Source organism: Tamandua tetradactyla, chromosome 3 (assembly GCF_023851605.1).
Source record: "Tamandua tetradactyla isolate mTamTet1 chromosome 3, mTamTet1.pri, whole genome shotgun sequence".
In the NCBI taxonomy this organism is placed as follows: Eukaryota; Metazoa; Chordata; class Mammalia; order Pilosa; family Myrmecophagidae; genus Tamandua; species Tamandua tetradactyla.
Window position 1 is genome coordinate 81,035,955 of NC_135329.1, and position 27,492 is coordinate 81,063,446.

General features: G+C 41.2%; 1 long non-coding RNA gene and 2 pseudogenes across 1 annotated transcript; all 3 read left to right on the forward strand.

Moving 5' to 3' along the window:
- Positions 1-5,976: 5,976 nt before the first annotated feature.
- LOC143677438 (uncharacterized) lies at positions 5,977-14,959 on the forward strand. Its single transcript, XR_013172604.1, has 3 exons — positions 5,977-6,151; positions 13,259-13,354; positions 14,688-14,959. It is a non-coding gene; the product is annotated as an uncharacterized LOC143677438 (long non-coding RNA).
- A 3,431-nt stretch (positions 14,960-18,390) lies between these two features.
- Positions 18,391-21,588, forward strand: LOC143677437 (nuclear pore complex protein Nup153 pseudogene; annotated as a pseudogene).
- LOC143675680 (nuclear pore complex protein Nup153 pseudogene) lies at positions 21,123-22,366 on the forward strand (annotated as a pseudogene).
- Positions 22,367-27,492: the final 5,126 nt, after the last annotated feature.

Sequence of the window (27,492 nt, forward strand, 5' to 3'; positions counted from 1 at the left end):
TAAACTGTTCTGTAATTGAGGGAAAATATAATTGCTTGCCTACTGAAATAGCCACCTGTAGGATTATTAAACTCTGTCCCCCACAAAGACATGCTCAGGTCCTAATCTTTGGTCCTTTGGGTGTAAACCCTTTTGTAAATAGGATTTTCAAAGATCCTTTTAGTTAAGGTGACGTGAAATTCAATCAAGATGGGTCTTGATCAATTATGACTGGAGTCCTTATAAACAGGAAAGTTTAGATACAGAATCAGGAGACAGATTGCTACATGTTATGGTTGTAGAGATTAAGTTATGCCAGCAAGCCACCACCAGAATCTACAGATTTCAGAGAAAACTTTATCCTGGTGACACTTTATTTTGAACTTTATCCTCCAAATAGAATAAATACTGGTTGCTTGATTACGCCATCTGGTCTGTGGCATTTGTCACAGTAGCTCTGGCAAACAAGTACTACCCTTTTCATCACTTGAGGGATTTTAAGCGTGAATGAAACATGACCCCTGCTCTGGAGAAACTCACTGATAAATGGGAAAGACAGAAACAAACAAGCTCTTAACACTTTGTGGTAAATATTAGGAACATAAGCTCTTATGGGAATGTGGGCAAAGAATGGTTTTCTTAAGGGGATGTTACTGTTTTTCAGTATTTATCTGAAAATTTAGGTAAAAGTTGCTATGTATTATGGAAAGATGCTATCGGTTTTTTTCTTTGAAACCTAATTTTTAAAGATTACTTATAGACCCATCGGTCAAGAGAATTATTTTTTTAATTAGTTTTTTAAATTAATTTTTAAATTTTTAAAAAATATAACAAACACAAACATTCTTAACTTATGATCATTCTATTCTACATATATAATCAGTAATTCACAATATCATCACATAGTTGCATATTCATCATCATGATCATTTCTTAGAACATTTGCATCAATTCAGAAAAAAGAAATAAAAAGACAACAGAAAAAAATTCATATACGCAATACCCCTCACCTCTCTCTTTCATTGATCACTAGCATTTCAATCTAAATTTATTTTAACATTTGTTCCCCCTATTACTTATTTTTATTCCATATGTTTTACTCATCTGTTGATAAGGTAGACAAAAGGAGCATCAGACACAAGGTTTTCACAATCACACAGTTACATTGGGAAAGCTATATCATTATACAATCCTCTTAAAAAAATGTGGCTACTGGAACACAGCTCTACATTTTCAGGCAGTTCCCTCCAGCCTCTCCATTACATCTTAACTAACAAAGTGATAGCTATTTAATGCATAAGAATAACCTTCAAAATAACCTCTCGACTCTGTTTGGAATCTGTCAGCCATGGACACTTTATTTTGTCTCATTTCGTTCTTCCCCCTTTTGGTCAAGAAGGTTTTCTCAATCCCTTGATGCTGAATCTCAGCTCATTCTAGGATTTCTGTCCCATGTTGCCAGGAAGGTCCACATGCCTGGGAGTCATGTCTCACGCAGACAGGGGGAGGGTGGTGAGATTGCTTGTTGTGTTGGCTGGAGAGAGAGGCCACATCTGAGCAACAAAAGAAGTTCTCTTGGGGGTGACTCTTAGGCCTGATTTTAAGTAAGCTTGACCTATCCTTTGTGGGGCTAAGTTTCATATGAACAAACCCCAAGATTGAGTGCTCAACCTTATAGCTTTGGTTGTCCACACTGCTTGTGAGAATATCGAGAATTCAACTTGGGGAAGTTGAATTTCCCCCCTTTCTCACCATTCCCTGAAGGGGATGTTACAAATACTTTTTTATTCACTGTTCAAATCACTCTGTACAAACCAACAAAATCTCATGCCCTGCTCAAGGTTCTGTGTACTTACAGTGTTCACTTAAGCTGTCTACAGAAGTTATATTAGGAAATGCATTATACAAATGTAAATTTTGTCCCAAATAAACTTTTTTTGCTTTAGTGTCACACATAAGTTGAAAATTTAAAATATTAATTACCATCTATTTTCCACACCCTGCAGTAATCACATTCCTTTGTTCTTCCTCATGCAAAAACATTTTTTTAATTTGTGCATTTAGTCACTATCATTGTACACTCATGGCATTCCTAGATTATACCATCTCAGTCTTTATCGTCTTTCTTTCTGATTTCATTTGTGCCCCCAGCCCTCCTCCCTCTATCATTCTCACATTCAGCTTCATTCAGTGTTTTAGCATAATTGTATTAGAGTTAGGTAGTATTGTGCCATCCATTTCTGAGTTTTTACAATCAGTCCTGTTGCACAATCTGTATCCCTTCAGCTCCAATTACCCAATATCTTACCCTATTTCTGTCTCCTGATGGTCTCTGTTACCAACAAAATATTCCAAGTTTATTCACTAATGTCAGTTCATAGCAGTGAGTCCATGCCATATTTGTCCTTTTATTTCTGACTAATCTCACTCAGCATAATGTCCTTAAGGTCCATCCATCTTATTACATACTTCATAACTTTATTCTGTCTTACAGCTGCATAATATTCCATCATATGTATATACCACAGTTTGTGTAGCCACTTGTCTGATGATGGACATTTTGGCTGTTTCCATCTCTTCGCAATTGTGAATAATGCTGCTATAAACATTGGTGTGCAAATGTCCATTTATGTCATTACCCTCATGTCCTCTGAGTAGATACCTAAGAATGGTATTACCTGGTCATATGGCAATTCTATATTTAGCTTTCTGAGGAACCATTAAACTGCCTTCCACAGTGGTTGTACCATTTGACAGTCCCACCAACAGCGGATAAGTGTGCCTTTCTCCACATCCTCTCCAGCACTTGTCATTTTCTGTTTTATTGATAATGGCCATTCTGGTAGGTGTGAGATAATATCTCACTGTGGTTTTGATTTGCATTTCCCTAATAGCCAGGGAGGTTGAGCATCTTTTCATGTGCCTTTTGGCCATTTGTATTTCCTCTTCTGAGAAGTGTCTGTTCAAGTCTTTTGCCCATTTTGTAATTGGGTTGTCTATCTTTTAGTTGTTGAGTTGAACAATCTCTTTATATATTCTGAATACTAGACCATTATCTGATAAATTGTTTCCAAATATTGTCTCCCATTGTGTAGACTGTCTTTTTACTTTCTTGACGAAGTTCTTTGATACACAAAAGTGTTTAATTTTTTTTAACATTTTTTATTGTGAAATATAGCATATATAAAAGCAAAGAAAGAAAAAACGATAATTTTCAAAGTACACTTCAACAAATAGTTACAGAACAGATTTCAGAGTTTGTTATAGGTTTCCATATTTCTATTTCAAATCCTTCCTTCTAGCTGCTCCAAAATACTGGAGTCCAGAAGGAATTTCAGTATAGTGATTCAGCAGTAACATTCGTCTGTCAAATCCTATTTTCTCTGTTATATCTTCTCCCTCTCCTTTGATCCTTCTCCCAATCTATAAGGCTCCTTAGGCAATGTCTGTTCTGACTTTTTCATGTTAAGAAGGGCTGTCAGCAGTAAAGGATAGGGGGATGTAATTAATTGATAATATTGAGGCTGGTACCTCTGAGTTCCAGGATTTATCTGATCTAGGAATCCTCTGGAAATTGTAGGCTTCGGGAAAGCAAATTTAGTGAATGAGACCCCTATAGAGTGTCATCTCAAGCCCTGTTGGTTTTCAAGAGTGAACAGGAGTGATGTTGGTTGAGGTTTAGCAAACCATGGCAATTAGCACTATCTGACTGAAGCTTGCATAAGAGTAGCCTCCAGAATAGCCTCTTGTCTCCATTTGATCTCTCTTGGCTACTGATGCCTTATTTTATTGCACTTCCTTTCTGCCTTTTGGTAAGGAGGGCATTGTCTATCCCACCGTGCCAGGGCCAGACCCATCCCTGGAAGTCATACCCCATGTTGACAGGGGGATTTTCACCCCTGGATGTCGTGTCCCACTAGGGGGGAGGTTAATGATTTTCCTTGCAGAGTTGAGCTTAGAGTGAGACTACAGCTAAGCCACAAAAGGTTTCCTGGAAGCGACTCTTAGGCTTCATTATGGCTTGTCTTGGCTTTTCCACTAGAGAAATAAGTTTCATAAGGGCAACCCTCAAAATCAGGGGTTTCACCTATTTTCTTGATAGTCCACAGTGGTTGAGAGGCTACAGAGTTTCCATATGAGATAGTTCCGTATTATATTTATTTCTTCTTCAGACCCTCAAGGGACTCGACCCATTTTTAATTATCAGCCCAGCATAGTCTGAGATGTGTCCTGTTATTACAGGAAGCTACACAAAATTGCAAGGCCCCATTCCCATTCTGAACTCCCAAGAGTTTGGGTTGTTTAAATGAGCTGTCCAGACAGGTTGATTAAGATTGTGTGTTACAGAAAATTTAGGTTCTACACATCATAAACCTCTCTGCTTTGGTTGCATACAGTAGGTGAAGGTCTAGGGTACATACACTATCATCTTTTTTCCTGTATTCTGATTTACATTAATCCCATCTTGACTAGCTTGTTTTTTTTTTAATTTATTTTATTAATGTTTAAGTTTAAAAAAATATATAACAAAGAAACACAAACATTCTTAACATATGCTCATTCCGTTCTACATATATAATCACTAATTCATGATATCATCACATAGTTGCATATTCATCATCATGATCATTTCTTAGAATATTTGCATCAATTCAGAAAAAGAAAAAGACAAGAAGTGTTTAATTTTGAGGAGTTCCCATTTCTTTCTGTCTTTCTTCAGTGCTCTTGCTTTGGGTATAAGGTCTAGGAAACCGCCTCCTATTATAAGATTTGTAAGATACTTCCCTACATTTTCTTCTAACAGTTTTATAATCTTAGATCTAATATTTAGGTCTTTTATCCATTTTGAGTTAATTTTTGTATAGGGTATGAGATATGGATCCTCTTTCATTCTTTTGCATGTGGATATCCAGTTCTCTAGGCGCCATTTATAGAAGAGACTGTTCTGTCCCTGGTGAGTTGGCTTGACTGCCTTATCAAAGATCAGTTGTCCATAGATGAGAGGGTCTATATCTGAGCACTCTATTCGATTCCATTGGTCAATATATCTATCTTTAAGCCAGTAACATGCTGTTTTGTCCACTGTAGCTGCATAATACGCCTTAAAGTCAGGTAGCATGAGACCTCCAACTTTGTATTTTTTTCTCAGGATACTTTTAGCTATTTGGGGCACCCTGCACTTCCAGATAAATTTGGTTATTGAAGAGAATTATTTTAAATGAAGATGATGAGCAAGAGATGTGGGTAATAGGGAATATTTGAAATGGGTTGAGTTGGTGGGCTATATGAGACTGTCAGATCAGGAGGATGGAGACTTCTAGCTCCTGGTCCAATGCCTAAGACAAAGTAGGCAGTAACCAAGTTAAATGAGCAAATAGTAGATTAGTACAGATACAAAACAGAATTTGAAGTACATTGTTAATATGTGTAATCAGAGACCTTGGCCTTATCTAAATGTGATAGTTCTTAAAATTGAATATAATACTAGCATTATAGAAATATAAAGAATATAAGCACATGCAAAGCAGAGGAAAATAATCCTTGGTTGTGGTGCAGTTTTCAGTCAGTAACTGGACTAATTAGGATAATAATGTATCATCATTTGTTAATAGTATGTCTACATTGGCTTCTTTGATGTCAGAAATTTACCTTACTCCTCCCATATTATCTAAATTGTAGCATCACATAGAGTCCAGTGTACTGTGTTCACTGTCCAGTGAACACAGTCCAGTCCAGTGTTCACTCGTGTGGATGAAAGTAAAGATACGGCATATAAAGCCTCTACAGTTCAGCAGAGGCAGAGATTTGCTGTCAGTCTCTGGTGCAGAATACTTAGAAGCAGACTTTTTAATGGAATTTAAACTTTTGACGTTTAAATGGAGTATAAAGACTCTAAAGTTTCAGCAGAGGCAGAGACTTGTCTCTGGTGTGAAATACTTAGAAGCAGACTTTTGAATGGATATTTTCAGTTGACATCAATTCTTTTCACACAGTTTGAAACTGCTGAGACACTTCTCAATTCAGAAGTTCATATGCTCCTAGAGCACCGAAAACAGCAGAATGAGAGTGCAGAAGATGAACAGGAACTCTCAGAGGTCTTCATGAAAACCTTAAATTACACAGCCCGTTTCAGCAGGTTCAAAAACAGAGAGACCATTGCCAGTGTCCGTAGGTGAGTGCTAAAAGGAGGTTTTTATTCATCCGAACTCTTGAGCTTCTGTATGTAGAACACAGTTTTCTTCCCCTTCCTCTTGAATTTAATGTAAATAAAATCATCTCTGAATTTAATGTAAATAAAATATAATGTCTCTGTCAAAAATGTAAAAACTGCTTGTAAGGCCAAATTCCCCCTTTGACTGCTTTCTCCTACAGTTACCTCCCTGCAAAGTCACTGCTTTTAGTTTGGTGAGAGTAGCCCTCCAGGTCTTTTCCATGTATTCACATAAACACCTCTAAGCAGATGTAGCACTGTTTTGTGGTGGTTTGTTTGCTTTTTAATAAGAGGAGCTTACTTCACTGTGTGTTAGTGAATTCAGATCTCTACGGGAGCATTCTCTCTCTGGATTTCTGTTTTACTTTTCCAAAGGTGACTGACTTCTAGTCTTGTTCCTAAAGTATTGCTTCTCAGGTTGGGTTGGGTGTGCTTGGGAAACACAATGATGTTCAAATGGATTGGAGGCCACAGGAATGCATATCTTCCTGAGGTACCAGTTTTACGTGAAAGCAAATAAATATCAGTATATCATGGTGTAAAAAAAAATAGTATATAAAATTAATCATGAGACTTAAAAATTTGCAGTTGCAGAAAGCCATTTCAGTCTGTGCCTCCAGATCCTGTGGGGATCCTCCTTTGATCTACTTTGTTGAAAGAGTTTGAGAAATGCTGTCATAGGAAAAAGGCAGATGGACAAAAAAATGTAGATATGCAGATATTCTTTGGAGAGCTGTTTATAATAATAAGCCAAATTTAAAAACCTAAACCTGCAACAGTGATTGAATAAATAGTGGTAAATCCATTTGGCGCACTACTCTATCATCATTAAATATTCTGGTAATACGTGAACTTGAAAGGTATTCACATCTGTTAAGTGGGAGAAATGAAGGAAGTAAAACACTATATGAAGTATAATCTGCTTTAAAAAGATTGGAAGGAAATATGCAGAGCTTCCATACAAACCACAATCTGTTGGACCCCATGACCTATATAAATAAAGGTGGACATGTGTGTTTGTGAATAAGAGATCTTAATATTGTAAAAATTTCATTTCTCTCCAAGTTAATGTATACATTTAATGCCATTCTAGGTTTCCTGAGGCATTTTGAAGATCTAGACTTAATAAAATGGTGAGAGGGATTTAATAAAATTATCTTAACAAATAAGAATTGTCAGTACAGTTTTTAAAAGAATAATGAAGGGGAATTTGCCCTACAAGATATTAAAATACATTAATAAATGAGAATAATTAAAATAATCTCACTTAGGCATCAGAATCGTTAGAAAAGAATAGCAAATTCAGGAACAGATGAAATATGATTCTACTATCATTTTAAATGAGTCCATGACCTAGTAAAGATCGTACTGTTAGTTGGGAATTTTTTTGAAACAGACTTTGTACTCTACCTTATAATTTGCGCCAAAAAAAAAAATGCCCAGGGAATTAAAGATTTAAATGTAAACTGATTGGTAAAAGTGCTAGGTGATAACATGAAGGATTGTATTTGTTGTCTTGGCTTTGGCCAGCAGGACTTCTAAGTGTGGAGAAAGCTGACAGGTTATAGTTGAATATAAGCCTCATGAGGGCATGGACTTTGTCAAGTTCACTACTGGCGTTTCTAGGTCATTGTAGGCACTAAATAAATATTTGCTGAATAATTAAATGAATTTGCACAAACATCTTTAAACTTTCTATATCAAATAAAATGCCATCTGTAAAATTTAAGTATAAATTGGGAAAGTGTTGATAGCCTTCATATTAAGAGCTCAACGAATAATTAAGGAAGAGATGGGAATCCTTAGATCTTCCCAATAGCACGTGGTTTTAGAGTGTCCATCCTGTTCCTTCTGCCACCCAGAAATTTTCCACTTGAATTTGATGCCTCCAGTATTCTTTTGTGCTTCCCACATTCTACTCCCAGGTCTAAAGTTCACTTTATGCAACATTTGTAATGTGCGGATTTATTTTAGTCTTTGCCTATGCTGACCTCATACCATTACATGTGAAGCTGAGGATGGCAAAATTCTTCAGATTCTTCATCTTCTCTCAATGATTCAAATGTTTCAACCATTAAAAAAAAGAAAGAGATGACATTCAATTTTATAAAATGAACTTAGTCTGTTAGAACTTCAGATGGCTCATTTTTTCACATGAAATAATGTTCATTCTCAAATAAATCAAAGAAATGGTAATATATCCAAGTAGATTTAAATAGGTTGAAGAGAATGGGAAACCCAATGTGCTAGTTTGAAAGGATGTGTGTACCCTAGAAAAGCCATGTTTTAATCCTAATCCCATTGTATAAAGGCAGCCGTTTCTTTCTAATCCCTATTCAGTACTGTATATTTGAAACTGCAATTAGATCATCTCCCTGGAGATGTGACTCAATCAAGAGTGGTTGTTAAACTGGATTAGGTGGAGACGTGTCTCTACCCATTTGGGTGGGTCTTGAATAGTTTACTGGAATCCTGTAAAAGAGGAAACTTTTGGAAAATGTGAGAGATTCTGAGAGAGCCAGAGAATGACATAGCCACAAGACGCAGAGTCCACCAGCCAGCAACCTTTGGAGATGAAGAAGGAAAATACCTCCCAGGGAGCTTCATAAAAGAGGAAGCCAGGAGAGAAAGCTAGCAGATGATGCTGTGTTCACCATGTGCCTCTCCACTTGAGAGAGAAACCCTGAACTTCGTCACCTTTGTGAATCAATGTATTATTCCTTGGATGCCTTAGACTGGACATTTCTATATATTGGCTTTAACTGGGATATTTTCTCAGCCTAAGAACTGTAAACTAGCAACTTACTAAATTCCCCTTTTTAAAAGTCTTTCCATTTTTGTTATTGCATCCTGGCAGCTAGCAAAAAACACCCAGTTTAACAAGTAAGCAGGCATTTCCTTCATTTCTGATTTCATTGAGCCGTTTTAAGGCTCAATTTGTTACTGCATCTCAAAACCCTTCAAAATGGGCATATCCTTGGTCTGAATAAATCTACTTTCAGGAATTTATCTTTAAGAAACACAATAAACAAGCACACAAGGAAGTATATTTATAATTATATTAAAAAGGTGTGTTTTAAAATAGTGAATAATAGGAAACTGCTAAAAGAATAGGAAATTTCATGTAAAAATCAGGGCACAGCCTTTCAATAGAATGCTGCATTCAAGATAGAGTTGTGCACTACCGTATTATCAAGTGAGAAAGAAGCCAGTTAGAGAATAGCATTTGTTATGATTCCTTTTGTTAAAAAAGTTGTGGGTACGGATAATCATAATTATATAATACATGTAATAATACACGAAGGGAGGGAGAATCTTCATGAAAACTTTAACCTTGATTATTATAATTTCATGTGATTTTCGGCTTATTGGTATTTTTTGGTATTTATATTGTTCGTGAGTGCATGTTCATTTCACAACAAGCTTCCGCACACATACACACGACATTTTGAACTCCTTCTCATGTAGCTAAGACTATAACATTGTGTTTATGGAACCAAAGTCACTTTATTAAGTGGCAATTAAAAAAACAGAAATTGGGCCATGGTGGCTCAGCAGGCAGAATTCTTGCCTGCCATGCTGGAGACCCAGGTTGGATTCCTGATGCCTGCCCATGCCAAAAAAAAAACAAAAAAAAAAAACCCAGAAATGTGTGAATTTATGTTCAAAAACAGAAAGATGTTTGAAATAGTATACCAAAATGATAATGTTAGTTAGGTCATGATATTAGTAGCTTTTACCTTTTTGCCTTTCTCTTTTTTTTAAATTTAGAGCATTGACTTACATTCTTGTAGTAGAATGATTAGCATAGTAAATGTTTTTTGTTTCTTAATGAAGAAGATCCACTGAGATTAATAGGGATTATTGATGATCCTCTCTGAAACTAAATTTACTATAAATAAGCTCTGTTTTAAGAGATGGATTGAGAAAATCCGTCTTATATTAACATTCCTTTATGTAGTTTGAACATTTCTAGTACATTTAAAGGATGATGCAGTTAACACATATTTGCACAAAGGCAGGCATGCCTGTATTTATTAATCGTTAAATAAATGTTAAAGATGTTAGAACACTGTAACTGAAGGAGAACAAACGCTCATCCAATTGTGGAGGAGAAAATTTATTCCTCATCTTGTGAGAAGGGGCACCTAGCCTAACACAAAATGGTGGCTGGCTGGCGAGTCAAATAGTAGAATGCCAAGAAGGTATACCTGTGCCTGACCCGCAGACCCTCCCCTGTTTCTCCATTGATTGGATACTCTAGGGGTTACAGCCTATCCTGGAAATCTAACTAATTTGAGCTTCCCCCTCGAAGTTTCCCCCTTTGATTATGTTTTACATTTGTAATGACCCTGGCCATTAAGGATTTGGTGCCAATTCTAAGCTTACATCAGAGGCCCTCCCTTTTCCTTGCTTGTGTCATCCTTGTGAGAGCTAAGCTTAGTTTGATTCTTACAAAAAGAGAATTTCCTTCAAGTCAAAATATCTGATAAATTTATGGTACTCTGTGGAAGCAGCCAAAATGTCCATCAACAGATGAGTGGCTAAAGTCGCTGTGGTATATACATATGATGGAATATTTTTCAGCTGTAAGACAGAATCAAGTTATGAAGTATATAACAACATGGATGGACCTTAAGGACATTATGCTGACTGAGATTAGCTCAAAACTAAAGGACAGATACTGTATGGTCTCTGATATTGTTCTAGTTTGCTAGCTGCTGGAACACAACCACCAGAGATGGAGTGGCTTTTAATAAAAGGGGATTTATTTTGCTAGGTCTTCAGAGGAAAGGCAGCTAACTTTCATCTGAGGTTCTTTCTTACATGGGAAGGCTGAGGGTAATCTCTGCTGGCCTTCTCTCCAGACCTCTGGGTTCCAGCAACTTTCCCCAGGGTGATTCCTCTCTGCACCTCCAAGGGCCTGGGCTGAGCTGCAAGAGCTGAGATATGAGGTATGCCGAGCTGCTTGGGCTGTGTTACATTGCGATCTCTCATTTAAGCACCAGCCAATTAATTCAAACGTCATTCATTGCGGCAGGCACGCCTCCTAGCCAACTTCAGATGTAATTAGCAACAGATGAAGTTTATACCGTTGGCTCATGTCTGCAGCAACAAAACTAGGTGCCTTCACCTGGCCAAGTTGACAACTGAATCTAACTACCACAGATATGAACTGACATTAGTGAGTAAACGTGGAGAATTTCATTGGTAACAGAGACCATCAGAAGATAGAAATAGGGTAAGATATTGGGTAAGTGGAGCTGAAGGGGTACAGATTGTACAACAGGACTGATTGTAAAAACTCATTAACGGATAGCACAATACTACCTAACTGTAATACAATTATGTTAAAACACTGAATGAAGCTGAATGTGAGAATGACAGAAGGAGAAGGGCTGGGGGCACAAATGAAATCAGAAGAAAAGATAGACAATAAAGACTGAGATGGTATAGTCTAGGGATGCCTATAATGATAGTGACTAAATGTACAAATTTTAAAATGTTTTTGCATGAGGAAGAGCAAAGGAATGTCATTAGTGCTGGGTATTGAAATAGATGGTAATTAGTATTTTAAAATTTTAATTTATGTGTGAGGATAAAGCAAAAAATGTTTATTTGGTACAAAATTTATATTTTGACTAGTGCAGTTCCTCATATAACTTATGTGGACAGCTTAATTGAACACCATAAGTACATGGAACCTTGAGTAGGGCATAAGAGTTTGTAGGTTTGTCCAGAGTGATGCCCCAATAAATCCCAGAGTGATTTGAGCAGTGAGTAAAAAAGTATTGCAAAGTCCCCTTCGGGGAATGGTGAGAAAGGGGGAAAATTCAACTTCCCCAAGTGGAGGATTCTTGATATTCTCACAAGCAGTAGAGACAACCAAAGCAATAGGCTGAGCCCCCAATCTTGGGGGTTGTTTATATGAAACTTAACCCTGCAAAGGATAGGTCAAGCCTACTTAAAATAAGGCCTTAGAGCCAACCCCGAAAGAACCTCTTTTGTTGCTCAGATGTGGCCTCTTTCTCCAGCCAATGCAACAAGCAAACTTACCACCTTCCCCCATCTACATGGGACATGATTTCCAAGGGTGTGGACCTTCCTGGCAACATGGGACAGAAATCCTAGAATGAGCTGGGACTCATCATCAAGAGATTGAGAAAACCTTCTTGACCAAAAGGGGGAAGAGCAAAATGAGACAAAATAATGTCAGTGTCTGAGAGATTCCAAAGAGTCAGTAGGTTATCCTGGAGGTTATTCTTAAGCATTAAGTAGATATCACCTTGTTATTCAAGATGTAATGGAGAGGCTGGAGGGAACTGCTTGAAAATGTAGAGCTGTGTTCCAGTAGCCATGTTTCTTAAAGATGATTGTATAATGATATAGCTTTCACAGTGTGACTGTGTGATTGTGAAAACCTTGTGTTTTATGCTCCTTTTACCTACCTTATCAACAGATGAGAAAAACGTAGGGAATAAAAATAAATAATAGGGGGAACAAATGTTAAAATAAATTTAGATTTAAATGCTAGTGATCAGTGAAAGGCAGGGGTAAGGGATATGGTATGTATGAATTTTTTTCTGTTGTCTTTATTTCTTTTTCTGAATTGATGCAAATGTTCTAAGAAATGATCATCATGATGAATATGCAACTATGTGATGATATTGTGAATTACTGATCATATATGTAGAACGGAATGATTATAAGTTAAGATGTTTGCATTTTTTGGTTGACATAAAATTAAAATCAAAGGAAGCTGAAGAAAAGCAGGGAACAGAGGACAAAATTCTGGGCAAAAGTTTAAGTTCCTGAGTTGTACCTATAGAGGCTTTTCAAAACTTGTAGTCCTCTGCCCTTTTTGGCCTGTGACTGATTTACTGGAACTTCCCTGTTCTCCAGGATTAGGTATAGGAGATGATTTGAAAGTAGGATTTTGCAGCCATACCTAGCCATAGTAGAAGGATTTTGAGTGCTCTACTTTTTCTTTGCTAGCTATATTTGATGCCCCCTTTTCCTGTGGAGCAGTCTCTGATCTTTTCTTTTGGATTCTCTTCCTATGATCAGCTTGTTGCTCCAGAAAAAGCTTCATAAGTTTGAGTTGGCCTGTTTGGCCAATCTTTGCCCAGAGACTGCTGAGGAGTCCGAGGCCCTCATACCAAGGTTAGTAGTGGGAGGTAAGAAATTCTAAATTTTAAATTAAGGTTAAAATTTAGGTATATACGGCCGGCGTACCACACCAAATGTTAGGAAGAATGGCAAGAGTGTAAATTGTTGCAGTAACTTTTGAGAGAATTTGGCTACATCTAGTAAAGTTAATGCCATGTGATCCAAAAATCCATTTCTAGGTATATGCTCTCAAGCAGGTTTACAAGAAGACATATATTATATATTACAGTGTTCATTGCAGCTTGGTTAGTAGTTACAGAAATTTGCCGAATGTCAGTCAACAAGAAAATTGATAAATAGCTTATTATATCTTCATACAATGTGGATTTTACAGCAGTAAAAATATTAATGAATTAGAGTACTTCAGCAGTAGAATGTTCACCTTCCATGCAGAAGATCTGGGTTTGATTGCTGGACCATGCACCTAAAAAAGAAAAAAAAAAAATTAAAGAGTTAAAACAGCATAGAATGTGTATTAAAATTAATCTTGAGAGAAAAAAGTTGCAGGAAGAAACCATGGTTATGATGCCATTCCTTATAAAGTTGAAAAATAATGCTATATATTGTTTATGGATACTTATGTATAATAAGTATAAAGGTTTGTATAACAATGATAAATGCCAAGTATAGGATAGTGGTTACTTCTGGGGGAAAAGGGAAGGTACTAGGATGGGACAACATACGCAAGGCCCATCAGTTTCTGTCAGGTTTTAGTAAAGAAATCTAAGTCAAATAGGGCTAACTGTTAAGGTTAACTTATTTTGTATTACCTTTTATATGCTTGAAATAAAAGGAAAAGAAACAGATAGAAAAAATATATAGTAAAAAGTGTTTATGCATAAATATACAGTGGGTTTCACCCCAACTCCAAAGTTATCTTGATAACCAAGACTGAATCTAACCAAAATGGACCTGCCTGACATGTGCAGTAGCTTAGACTTCAACCTACAAGTCACCTGTACCCCATTCTTCCATTTTCTTAACATATGTTCTGTGACTAAGCATGTAATCAATCTGCACATGCTCAATAATTAGGTCTCCTTTAATTACATCATCTGGGGCCACTGTTCTCATTACCCTAAACCCTGCCCATCTTTTTCTTTAATAAAAACTTACCAGAATTACTGCAGTTCTGGGAGACAGATCTTGGGCTGGTAGGCTATCTGCTCTCCTACTATGTGCCTAGTAATAATCTCTTTGTCTCTTTGAAAAAAAGTAGAAAATAACAACAGAATGTGTGGCAAGCTCATAGATAAGCGTGCATTAAAGAAGAGTGTGGGGAGACCCTTTAATCACTAATTATCCCTTTCTTTTGATTTTCTTGTAGCCTGGAGGGGCGATTTGAAGATGAGGAGCTGCAAGAGATTCTTGATGATATCCAGACAAAACGTAGTTTTCAGTATTAATTTCCAGACCTCACTGCTACTTGGAGCTGACATCTCCAGCCCTGGAGCTGGGGCAGAAACTCAAGTCCAGAAAACACATGGGCTTCCTATGGCGAGAAAAACACAGCTTGATGTTGGTTTTGTTGCCATCTCAAACTGGGCTCTTGGACCCACGTGACCATGTAGTCTTGGAGGGATCTTGCAATGGCTGTCTGTGAGTTCCTGAGCATGCTAAATTTTCTCCAGCCTCTGAGAAGGTGAGGTGGGACGATTTGAGTATAAGCTACAGTATTGACTATCTCATACCATGGTATTTGGCTCCTGTGTTATTTTTGTGTTTCCTGTTTTAGTTTCAGTGTGTTTGTAGTTTTGAAACTAGGCTAGAAGATGTAAAACAGGTTTTGGGGAAAAGATAAAAAAAGGAAGAATTAAACCAGACAAGTATGTGGTTTGGAATTCTTAAAGAAATGATGACTGTTAGTGACTGAGATCCCCTCAGCACCATTGGGCCTAACCCAGGAGAAAAAGTTCACCATGGAAAGCAGTTCCACCTGAAGACAACAGTGTAGCATGTTGGGGGTGGCCATAGCCTTGAAGTGAGGCAGATACTTTGCCTTTCTTTTGGAATGTCTGGCAAAATGTGAATTTGGAATAAGTGGTCCTGAAGCACTGATTTGGTTAGCTCAAACCAAGATTTTTTTTCTTCAGAGGCCAGACCTTATAGGTCTGACTTTGAAGTCTCTTCCTCTTCGAGGGCATCCAGTATAGATTCTGCGACTGCTGTGAGCAACTGGTGTTCTTTGGTGGGGGTGATTGGGAAGGAGAGAGTTGGCCTTTCCTCAGCCATTCCAGATGAAGCCACTTGCTCCAAGGCTAGTTCAGGAAAAATGCTGGGAGCTTTCTTAGCATTCTTCTGATGGGAAAAGGCATGTTTTTCTCACAATTTGGGTTTCTTTTCTTTGGAGCACTTGTCAGCTGGATATAAATTCATGATCCAAGAAGAAGTCTGGGGACAGAACACAGTTGGCTTTGAAAGTTGAGAGTTTTTTTTACCAACACTGCTGGCTAAAGTAAAAATAAAATACTCTTGTTTTCAGAAGTTTTTGCTCTTTTGGAAATAACATGGTTCCTGAGTCACCAGTATTCTTGGTCAGTGTTACAATTATCTTTTTTCCCTTGGGCAGCTTCACTTCTTGGCAGGCTCAGTGTTCTCAACTGTAAGATATGCATAATGATAGGACCTACCTACCCCATGGATTTTCTGAGAAGATTTGATGTATAAAGAGCCCAGTGGTGTGTGACACACAGTGTGCCTTCACTTAAAGTTGGCAGCTATCATTAGCTCCATCACATGAACAGATATAAATGGTGAGCCAGCTTGCTTCTCTAGATAAAAATTGCTGCAGAAATTTGGTAGTGTGGCAACTGATACTTGTATCAGACTATGAAAAGAAACAAAGTCTCCAGAATTACTTTTTTCCAAACATTTTTAAAATTGTACTAACAATGTACAACCTCAAATATCCTATTTTAACCACTATCAACTGTATAGTAGTATTACTTGCACAGTAATTTGCTTCCATCACCAGTATTCATTACCCCAACTTTTTTATCACCTCAAAAAATCTGTACCCATTAAGCAATAACTTCCTCTTCTCAGCCCCTGGTAACCTATTTCAGAATTGCTTTTTTTTTTCATTTATTAATTTTAAAAAATGAACAAACAAAAATATTAACATATCATTCCATTCTACATATATAATCAGTAATTCACAATATCATCACATAGTTGCATATTCATCATTTCTTAGAATATTTGCATTGATTTAGAAAAAAATAAAAGGACAACAGAAAAAGAAATAAAATGATAGGGAAAAAAAGATTATACATACCATACCCCCTACCCCTTGCTTTCATTTATCACTAGCATTTCAAACTAAATTTATTTTAACATTTGTTCCCCCTATTATTTATTTTTATTCCATACATTCTACTCGTCTGTTGATATGGTACAGAAAAGGAGCATCGGACACAAGGTTTTCACAATCACAGAGTCACATTGTGAAAGCTATATCATTGTTCAATCATCATCAAGAAGCATGGCTACTGCAACACAGCTCTACATTTTCAGGCCGTTCCCTCCAGCCTCTCCACTACATCTTGAACAACAAGGTGATATCTACTTTAATGCATAAGAAAAACCTCCAGGATAACCTCTCGACTCTGTTTGGAATCTCTCAGCCATTGACACATAGTCTCATTTCACTCTTCCCCCTTTTGGTCTAGAAGGTTCTCTCAATCCCTTGATGTTAATTCTCAGCTCATTCTAGGGTTTTTCTCAATCCCTTGATGCTGAGTCTTAGCTCATTTCAGGATCTCTGTCCCACGTTGCCAGGAAGGTCCACACCCCTGGGAGTCATGTCCCACGTAGACAGGGGGAGGGTGGTAAGTTTGCTTGTTGTGTTGGTTGGAGAGAGAAAGGCCACATCTGAGCAACAAAAGAGACTCTCTTGGGGGTGACTCTTAGGCCTAAATTTTAAGTAAACTTGACCTATCCTTTGTGGGGTTAAGTTACATATGAACAAGCCACAAGACTGGGGGCTCAGCCTATAACTTTGGTTGTTCACACTGCTTGTGAGAATATCAAGAATTCAACTTGGTGAAGTTGAATTTCTCCCCGTTCTCACCATTCCCTGAAGGGGGCTTTGCAAATACTTTTCCACTCACTGATCGAATCACTCTGGGATTCATCGGGGCATCACTCTGGACAAACCAACAAACTCTCATGTCCTACCTGAGATTCCAAGTACTTATGGCATTCAATCAAACTATCTACATAAGTTATATTAGGAAATGCACTAGTCAAAATATAAATTTTGTAACAAACATTTTTTGCTTTAGTCTCACACATAAGGTGAAATTTTAAAATATTAATTACCATCTATTTTCAGCACCCTTCAATAATGACATTCCTTTGTTCTTCCTCATGCAAAAACATTTTTAAAATTTGTACATTGTACATTTCACTATTATTATACACTCTAGGCATTCCTAGATTATACTATATCAATCTTTAACATCTATCTTTCTTTCTGACATCGCAGGGCTTAGGCATAAGAAGGCAAGCTAGCTCTTAGGGATGAAATGGAGATGGCACACCCAGGAAAAAGTGTAAAACAATCAAAATGGTTTCCTGTGGGAGAAGGACATGGGGTGAAGCATATAGTGGTGTTGTTTTCTTAATAAAGAATTTTAGAACTATTTAGCCCCCTAAACTAATCCCTAGGCAGCCTGTAATCTTTATCCAGGGGGTCCCAGATATTGAAGGTTTGATTCCAGACTGCTGCAATTCAGCAAACATTGCAATAAAGTGAGTTCCACGTTGTTTTTGGTTTCCCAATGCATATAAAAGTTATGTTCACAATTTGCTATAGTATATTAAGTGCTCAATAGAATTATGTTTGAAATAAATGTGGACATATCCTCATTAAAAACAACGGAATAGGCAGAGCTGCGCTATCTACCGCGGCAGGGGCAGGCGCTGTGCACAAAGGGGTAGGGAAGGCGGGTGGCACCGGGGGGCCTCAGGTGCAGCAGCAACCACCTGAGCAATGGAAAAGAACAGGCCATGGGTCCAGCTGGAACTCAGCAGCGCGAGGAGCCTCCCAGCCTTTCTCTGCGGGGCATCTCCATGGAGACCGTGATGTCACAGACGGGGGCTCCTGCGGGGGACTACCGGACAGGAGCCAGCTTCGCGGTCTCTCCACCGCCAAGCCCCCCCTCTGCCAGTGCGCACTGTTGCTCTGCTCGTATTCTCAACCTCGCGGTCCCTGGGGTGCTGTGTCCCCATCCGGGCGGCCATCTGGGCCAAGCCCGGGTGGGGGATTGCCCCAAGATCCCACTCCCCGCTCTCCTGCCCCTCTCACCTACCCCCTTACCCGCCCGGTCGCCGGCACGACCAGGAGCCGCAGAGCCTCGCCATGGCCTCCGGAGCCGGAGGACTGGGAAGGGGCAGCGGCAAGATCCGGACACGAACTATCCACAAAGGGCTGATTAAGCCTTATATGCAGGGGCGACCGAGGCGGGGGGGAATCCTTAGAAGGCTTACAGAATCCATAAGGAATATTGTGCCAGGATGGCTGCAGAGATACTGCAACACGAATGAAGATGTACTCAGGTGCTCAGCAGACACAGGGGAGGTACCACGTGGGCAGGAAAATAGAGAAGATGAGCGTCTCACGCAGGCCACTGAGGAGAGCTCCAGTACTAGTGATGGGAGGATCACTCCTGCACCAACAGTCGATAATACAGAAGAACCTTCAACAACTAGCTCTGCTTCAAGTCATGCAGATGTGTCAACAAGGCCTTCTCTTCATCAGAGCCATCTGCGGTTCTCCATGTTGGAATCCCCTGCCTTATACCGCCGGTCGACTGTATCATTGGCATTGCCAATTGGCGGTTCTGGATTTTCCTTTGTAAAGAAAAATCAGCATGATGATAACAGCTCAACTACCAGTGATTTTTCTTCAAGAGCTTCTGATAAAGATATAGCTGCTGCAAAGTATCCTTCAGTCCCACCTCTGTGCTCCATAGAACCTGAGGCTTCTCCAGCTGCCCCACAGCACATTGCCACCAGCTCAAAAAACCCAGCATTCAACCTGTCTGCCTTTGAAACATATTCCTCTTCACTTGGGAATTCTTCGATCCTTCAAACAAATCAGTTTGGGGATTCTCCTTTTTATCCTGGAAAAACAACATATGGTGCTGCCTCAGCTCCTGCAGGATGGTCTCAACTACAGAGTACTCCTTATCAGGCACCAGTTAGAAGACAGATGAAAGCTAAGAAACTCAATGCACAATCTCTGGGTGTGACTAGTTTAGCAGCTCGGCGAATATTACAATCCTTAGAGAAGATGTCCAGCCCTCTACAGGATGCAAAAAAAATACCTTTTGCTGTTTCGTCAGCTGTGAATTATCTTGATAGAAGTGATATATATTCCACAGATTTTCAGGCTAAAAAGATTAAGCTGGACTCTCAGTATCCCCCTGTTAAAGGACCTTTGATCCCAAAGCCAGTTTCCATAGCAACAAATCACACTGTTCATTTTAAACCATCTGTGATCCTTACTCATAAATTGAGAAAGACTTATCAAAGAATAGCTGACAACTACAAGAACAATACTCAGTATGAAAAAAGTGTGACACCAGGACAAAATAGACAACAAGAAAGTGGATTTGCATGCCCAAATTTCAGTCCACCTACAGCCTCTGAGTTATCTTCTGGAATAGGGAATGGAGGCAGCAAAACAAGACAAGACAGAACACACTTTGCTGCAACTAAATTGCCAGAGGAGAAGGGAATGGAAGTACCGGTATTATCAAAAATCTCTCCACCAATCACCAGTTCTTCACTGACTGCCTGCAGTTCAAGTTCCTCTGGAACCACACTTTCCCCTCCATCACCCATCAGTTCTTCACAACCATTACCAAATAAGGAACAAATGAACTCTCCAAGCAGGACCAGCAGTCCTGAGTTTAGAGTTTCATTTCCAGTTGTAAAAGTCCCTGAGGCAGATATACAATCTCCACCATCTAGTGTGCCTGCTACAAAAGCAGAAATCTCTGACACCACTAGTACTTCAGACGCAGTGATAAATACTTCAGCTCAAAATATCACTTCTGTGAGTAATACAAGCTGTAAGAAGAAACCAGATGAAGTTTGTGAAGGCCTTTTTAGTCAAGCAAAATCTGTGAAAGAAGGAAATGTCCTAGATTTTGTGGAAAACCCTGGTATCATATCACCGAAGGTAGATCCTTTTGCTGCTCAGCATACTACGACAAGCCAGGTAGTTGATACAAAACCAGCAATAGGTAGCTTTACTCCTAGTGTAATTGGACTTGAGGAAAGTTTAAAAGGTCAGTCATCACGGCGGCGTAAAACATGTCTACTCCGGAACAAAGTTCCGGAGAAGTGCCTGGTCTGTGAAGCTGCAAAGTTGCCATCAAGAGGTGCTGCTAAACAGTCTGGAAGTGGGACATCAAATATAAATGGCAAACCAACTGTCTCTGCATCCGGGTCCGGCTTTGGACACAAATGTAATCCAGCAGTAGGAACATGGGATTGTGATACCTGTTTAGTGCACAACAAACCTGAAGCACTAAGATGTGTTGCTTGTGATACAGCCAAACCTGGAATTGGTGTTAAGTGGTTTCTTACATGGCCAGTGACTTCAGAAAGCCTGTAAATATGACTGCTCCATCTTCTAGCTGCCCTGTGACCACTGGTACTTTTGGATTTCGAGATGAGCTCAAAAGACCCACAAAATCTTAAGAGTGTCTAATAGGCTGCCTTTTTAATAATGCAAAAGAAAATCAGGATGTGTTCTGTATGTCTGCCAAACCAGAGAGTTTAGTACCTGCCTCAAGTAGCAGCACTCTAGCTGACTCTCTGTCATCTGGAAGCCAGCTTGAATTGGACAAGTTTAAGAAACCAGAGGGAAGCTGGGACTGTGAAGTATGCCTAGTGTAGAATAAAGCAGTCTTTCAAATGTGTAGCATGTGAAAGTGCAAAGCTGGGGAGAAAATATGAGCTTAAAGGCTTTGGTATTTCTTCTTCGTTTTCAAATTCAGCATCCTCAACCTTCAAATTTGTGATCTCATCATCCCCTTCCTGGCTTCTCAGACTTTAACAAACACTGGAAACTTTTAAAGGAGGCTTCAAATTTGGTGTGTCATCAGATTCTGGGTCCATGAATTCTATAAGTGAAGGATTAAATTTTCTAAACACATAGGAGATTTTAAATTTGGAGTTTCATATCACTGTTAGCATTTTGGTAGCACCATCTATTCCTCCAATCCACCTGTGGCCACTTTTGTGTTAGGACAGGTCAGCAATCCTGTGCGCAGCTCTCTCTTTGGTAACTCTACTGAATCCAGCAAATATCAATTTTTGCTATTTTCTCAAGATAAGAAACCAGCAGCCTCATCTAGCATTGGTAGAGCTGTCACCCCATTTATCTTTGGTCTGGGAAAGCAGCCAATAAACTTCAATCCCTGGTTTCAACTTTGGAGCTACAACCACATCTAGCTCTGCAGGATCCTCCTTTGTATTTGGCACTGGACCTTCAATATCTGCCAGTCCAGCATTGGGTGCTAAGAAGTCTCCAACATTTGCATAAAGTCAAAGTGCCAACCGGCCTAATCCCCCAGGCTTTAGATCTGTATCATCTTCAGTAGCATTATTTCCAACTGGTTCTCAGCCTGAACCACCACCTACTTTTGGCACAGTATGAAGCAGTACGAGCCTCCTGTGTTTGCATAACAGCCTAGTCAGTCTGCATTTGTCTCTGGAACAACTCCTAATTCCAATTTGGTTTTCCAACTTGGCATCAGCACTACAAATTTCAACTTCACAAACAATAATCCATCAGGAGTGTTCACATTTGGTGCAAATCTGCCACACACCTGTAGCCCCAGCCCAGCCTTCAGGCTCAGGAGGATTTCTATTTAACCAGTCTCCAGCAGCATTTACAGTGGAGTCAAATGGGAAAGATATGTTTTCTCTTCTGGAACTTCAGCTTCTGCTTGTAAGATAAAGACTGCTCTCAGATGTGGGAAATAGTCACAATGGTTTTATACCCAATAGTTTTATTAACAAGAGCTGGTTCCCTGCGTTCAGAGAAGGGATTATACTATGTGCTGGAGTTATCTGAAGTGAGATCTGCCGGACATCTTTAATTTTGGGATTTTCCTCCTCGCTCTTTCTTTATGCCTCACCCCTTAAAAAAAAAAAAGCTGGACTGATGGTTGATTCTTCAGCAAGAATATTATATGGTCCAGAAAATTACTCACTGATTTTACCTGGTCTGGTTGTACACAAGAATCGAGGCCAAACGTGAATGACTTTGTGTAAAATCTCTTTGTTTGCACCATTCGTCTATTTCATTTATGGAATTCATAAATTGCATTTATGGAATTCTTTGAGGTTGTAGTTATATTTCAGGAGTTTTGTATTTATTAGAGGGTGTCGAAATGAATGATTTCTATGCTGAGTTTATGCTGCGTATGTGTGAAGTGAGTGAGTTAGGTACATGGGGCACTAAAATTTACTGATAGAAGAAGGCTGACTGAGACTGGCCCATGCACAGGACTTGTTAGATCTATCTACTTCTCAATCTAATAATTATATGCTATTTCTATATTCTCCTTGTTATGATTATCACCTACCTTGTTTTTTTCATTGTTTATTATAAAATGTGTAAACACTATTTTGTTTCTATACTTTTTTGGCATAAAATAAATCTTGAACTTGAAATTTTAATTTTGTGTTAGAAATTTTTTGTTGTTTGTTTAATCTTGTCTCAGATCTTATTATGGAAATCTCATTATTCAAAGTTGCCTTAATCCATTTGTTTTTACAATTGAGGATTGTTGATGTGAATTTATTGGCTTTTTTGATATAATTTTGTTTGGACAAAAATCAGTATTGCACAAAGTATTAAGCAAATGTTTTTATATGTACTGAAATGGACATGATGACTTTTTTAAAAAGCTTTTTTTATTAATTAAAAATTAACAAACAAAACATTAAAATATCATTCCATTCTACATATACAATCAGTAATTCTTAATATCGTCACATAGTTGCATATCCATCATTTCTTAGAACATTTGCATCAATTTAGAAAAAGAAATAAAAAGACAAAAGAAAAAGAAATAAAACAATAATAGAGAAAAAAAGATTATACATACCATACCCGTTACCCCTCGCTTTCATTTACTACTAGCATTTCAAACTAAATTTAACATTTGTTCCCCCTATTATTTATTTTTATTCCATATGTTCTACTCTTCTGTTGATAAAGTAGCTAAAAGGAGCATCAGACACAAGGTTTTCATATTCACAGGGTCACATTGTGAAAGCTCTATCATTGTTCAATCATCATCAAGAAACATGGCTACTGGAACACAGCTCACTAGTTTCAGATATTTCCCTCCAGCCACTCCAAAACACCATAAACTAAAAAGGGATATCTATATAATGTATAAGAATAACCTCCAGGATAACCTCCCCACTTTGTTGGAAATCTCTCCGCCACTGAAACTTTATCTCATTTCTCTTCCCCCTTTTTCTCACCACACTTGCTTTTGAGGTCTCAGGTGAGAAACAAAGGAAGCACTAGTATCTGGGAACATGGAACTGTATCTTAAAATCCACAATCGGGGGCTCGCCGCCCCCATGGCCCGTTAACCAGCTTAGCACAGGCCTGTCACCCACCATTCCTGAGGGGCCAGGGGCAGCGGGCCCAGGGCAGCCACCCCCGCTCTCTTCCCTGCACCCCTCACTCCTGGGCATGCAGACTGAGATGGGGGACCCCACAGGTGGCAGGAGGCCGTGGGCCCGGCCGCCCCCTTGCCCATCCCCCCCAGACACAGCTGTTCTGCAGACCCCAGATGCTGCCCTTGGAAGAAACTGGCTGTCCTGGGGCCTGTCCGGCACGGACAGATTCCTCAGAGGAGGTGTCTGAGAGTCAAGGGCAGCCTTTCATCGTGCGAGTCCATTCAGGACGTGCCAGGCCCGGACTCCAGGCCACGGCCCACCCCACTCACAGCCTGGCAGGCCCCGCACGATAGCAGCACCATCCACTCACGGGCACTGTGCCCAGGCCCAGCTGCCCTTGCCAACTGCGGGGTACATGTGCGGACCCTGGGATGTCGCTGGGGGTCAGCTTGTGGGGTTGGGGGAGGGACGCTGGGTGCAGGATCCAGGGTGGGCCGGGGCCAGCTGGGCTCCTCCACAGCTTGGGTGGCTGAACCCAGTGGGGGATTGGAGACCTCCCACCTGGAAGGCGTGGACAGGTCAGCACCAGGCTGGCCTGAGTGAGGACGGCGGTGGGGTGCCCCGCAGAAACCCTAGCTTTGGGTGCTCCCCAGACACCGACTGGGGAGGTGAATCAGGGGGAGTTCAGCCACACAGGGAGGGGCTGTAGATGGTGAGATGGGTTGGGGGCCTTTCCCAGCTTTGGCTGCAGTGGCCTGGGCAGGTGGCTGTACCCTGAGAGCACCCCAGGCCCTTCCTCCTTGTCCCTAACCCCTGCCCCTTGGCCCCTCCTGTTGTCACCTCCCTTGTCGCTGGGGGTCTCTCACCTTCCTGTACCTCCTCCTTCCCCAGCCCCCCCACTGCTTCACGTGGGCCTGGAGGTTGCCACAGGGACCGTGGCCCCAGCTGCTGACCCCAGCCAGCCCTTCCTGCTGGCAGCCAGACCCCGTCACCTGTAGATTGTAGAGTTGGCGGCCCAGGGAGGAGGGGTGGGGAGGGGGCAGCGGTCAGAGAAGACTTGGGGAGACCGTGGAGAACCATGGGGCACCTGTCTGCTGCCGGCCACGTCTGAGCCCCGCTGTGAGATGTGGGCCTGAGCCTAGGTGACAGAGCACAAGGCAGCTGCCACTTCCCCTGTGGCCTGAGGCAGGCGGCCAGGCGGTGGCAGGACGGCGTGGCTGGGGGCAGTGCCCACCTCTGAGCCCCGAGGTCCAAGAGCCGGACCTGAGAAGCTGGCACCTGAAAACATGGGGTTCGGGGAGCTTGCCGTGACCCAGGCTGAGGGCTGCTGCAGGGTCTCAGCTTCCCGAAGACCCAGAGGCGGGTAGGACCTGAGGACCCTGCCCCGGGGGCAGCCCTGTTGCCTGTACCAACCACCCGGGGTGGGGGCTTGGAAATGGAGTCCTGCCCCCCTGAGGCCACTCTCCCCTGTAGGGGTGCTGGGCTGCCCCTTGTGGCCCAAGAGTGCACGTGCCCCCAGGGGTGCTGCATGGAAACCCAGCAAGCAGGGCGGCCGCGGGGCAGAGGCCGCCTGCGAGAAATCAGATGGGAATGTTCCAGAAAGGCCCAGAGGCCGGGGGGGTGTTATCACCACCCCACCTCGGGGAGACCAAGCACAGCCACTCCAGGGATGCCAGGCGCCCTGGAGGGGAAGGTGCCAGTGCCCAGCAGACAGCGCCAGGCTCTGGAGGAGGCTCTTTGGAGCTGAGGAGGGGTCTGCTTTGCTGTCCACAAAAGCATCATTTTCCTATGGGCCCAAGGGAACAAAGAATGACACGGCCTCGGAGACTGACCCCTGACCCTCTCTGCACTTCTCAGCTGAGCTGAGGACCCCCCCACAGCGACCACAATCACCCAGAGGTGTCCACTCCAAAGCACGGGAATATTCTTTTATAAACATGACTACTTGATTTGAGGGTCCTAAAAAAATGGTTTCTGCAGAGCAAGAGTCCTCCGGAAGAGAAATAACTTCCCAATTAACACTAAACTTTCTAGATGGCTCCGGAGAAGTAAGACTTTAACCAAGTTCAACTCTCCAGTCGCTCTGGCCGCCCCGTCGGGCCGTTTTCCACAGCAGCTGGGGGAGTCTTTTTTTTTTTCCCCCAATACAGTCTTTTATTTATTTTCTTCAGATTCAAAGTTTGTGTGTTTTAATCATATAAAGATGAAGAGTTGATTTTGCAAACTAAAAATATTTACTTATTAAAGCTATATTAATACTTTAATAAACTATACAAAAAAATGAGACAAAACATGTGCATTTATAGACCCGCATGTCAGTCCTGCCAGATCCCTGCAGAGGGAATTCCCAGCACGCCCTCACTCATCTGTGTGAGGACACAGAGCAATTCCTGTTTAGACACACACATTCATCCATTTGTCCAGCATGGTCTGCCCTCCTGTTCTTAATGGTTTCCTTCCGCTGTGAATGTGCATGTTCAACTGTCTGCTTTTTAGAGCAGACATTGACCTTCCTCACCCACCAGCCATTGGAGGAGGACTCGGTCCACGCAGATGATTGATTCGACCCACTCTGCGGGGAGGGTTTCCTGGTGACCCTCTTCCATCATCATATCTGGAATCAGATGAGCTTCCACAGCCTCTTCTTTTTTTGTCCAGACGGCTGTCCGGTGCTCTCAGTCCGGTCAGTTGGTGCCAGACTGGCCCCGGGTCCAAGCCCTGTCCCCTTGGGCCTGGGGGTGAATGAGCATCTGGATGGCGAAGGCCAAAGCAAAGCGGGGCGCCCCTCGCTGGCCCAAGACTCCAGGGCTCAAGTGTGCAGGAGGGCACAGACCTGAGCCCAGCTCAGGAGGGCCTGGGGGCCCCACACCTCCAGGGGACCCCAGGCCACCCTGCGTTTCCAGCTCCCAGGCCCCCTTCCCAGAGCCCTGAATGAGGGGTGCCCAGAGAGGCCGAGGTGGTAGGCCTGGGTGGGGGGACCTGTCCGAGCAGGCCCCACAGGGGAGTGTCATCTGCCTGTGGCACCCCCCTCCCAAAGACCCAGACCCCAGAAGGTTGGGGGTGGCCCGGGAGGCCCCTGCAGGGGCAGCTGTGCCCAGGGCTGCAGGCCCGGGAGGGGCGTGGGGGGTGCCTGAGCGTCTACTGCCACCGCGTGGTGAGCCTCCACGTCCCGGGGGGGGGGGGGCAGGCCCGCCGGGGTGTCCCTGGGCTCCCCCATGGGCTTGTTAACGAGACTGATCTTAAATGTATGGGACTAGGTAGAGGTGTTGGTAGTATGTTAGTGGGATTATAAGTAATAGTGCCTGAGAAGGTGAATATGATTGAAAGGGGTTCTTCAGAGCAGATTAACACTACAAATACGAGTTCTTGCATGAACTACTTCAAAGGTATGACACTTGTACAAGAAGTTAATAATGGAGGGTTATATGGGAAAACTACCTATGGTGTACCATGGTTTATATTAACAG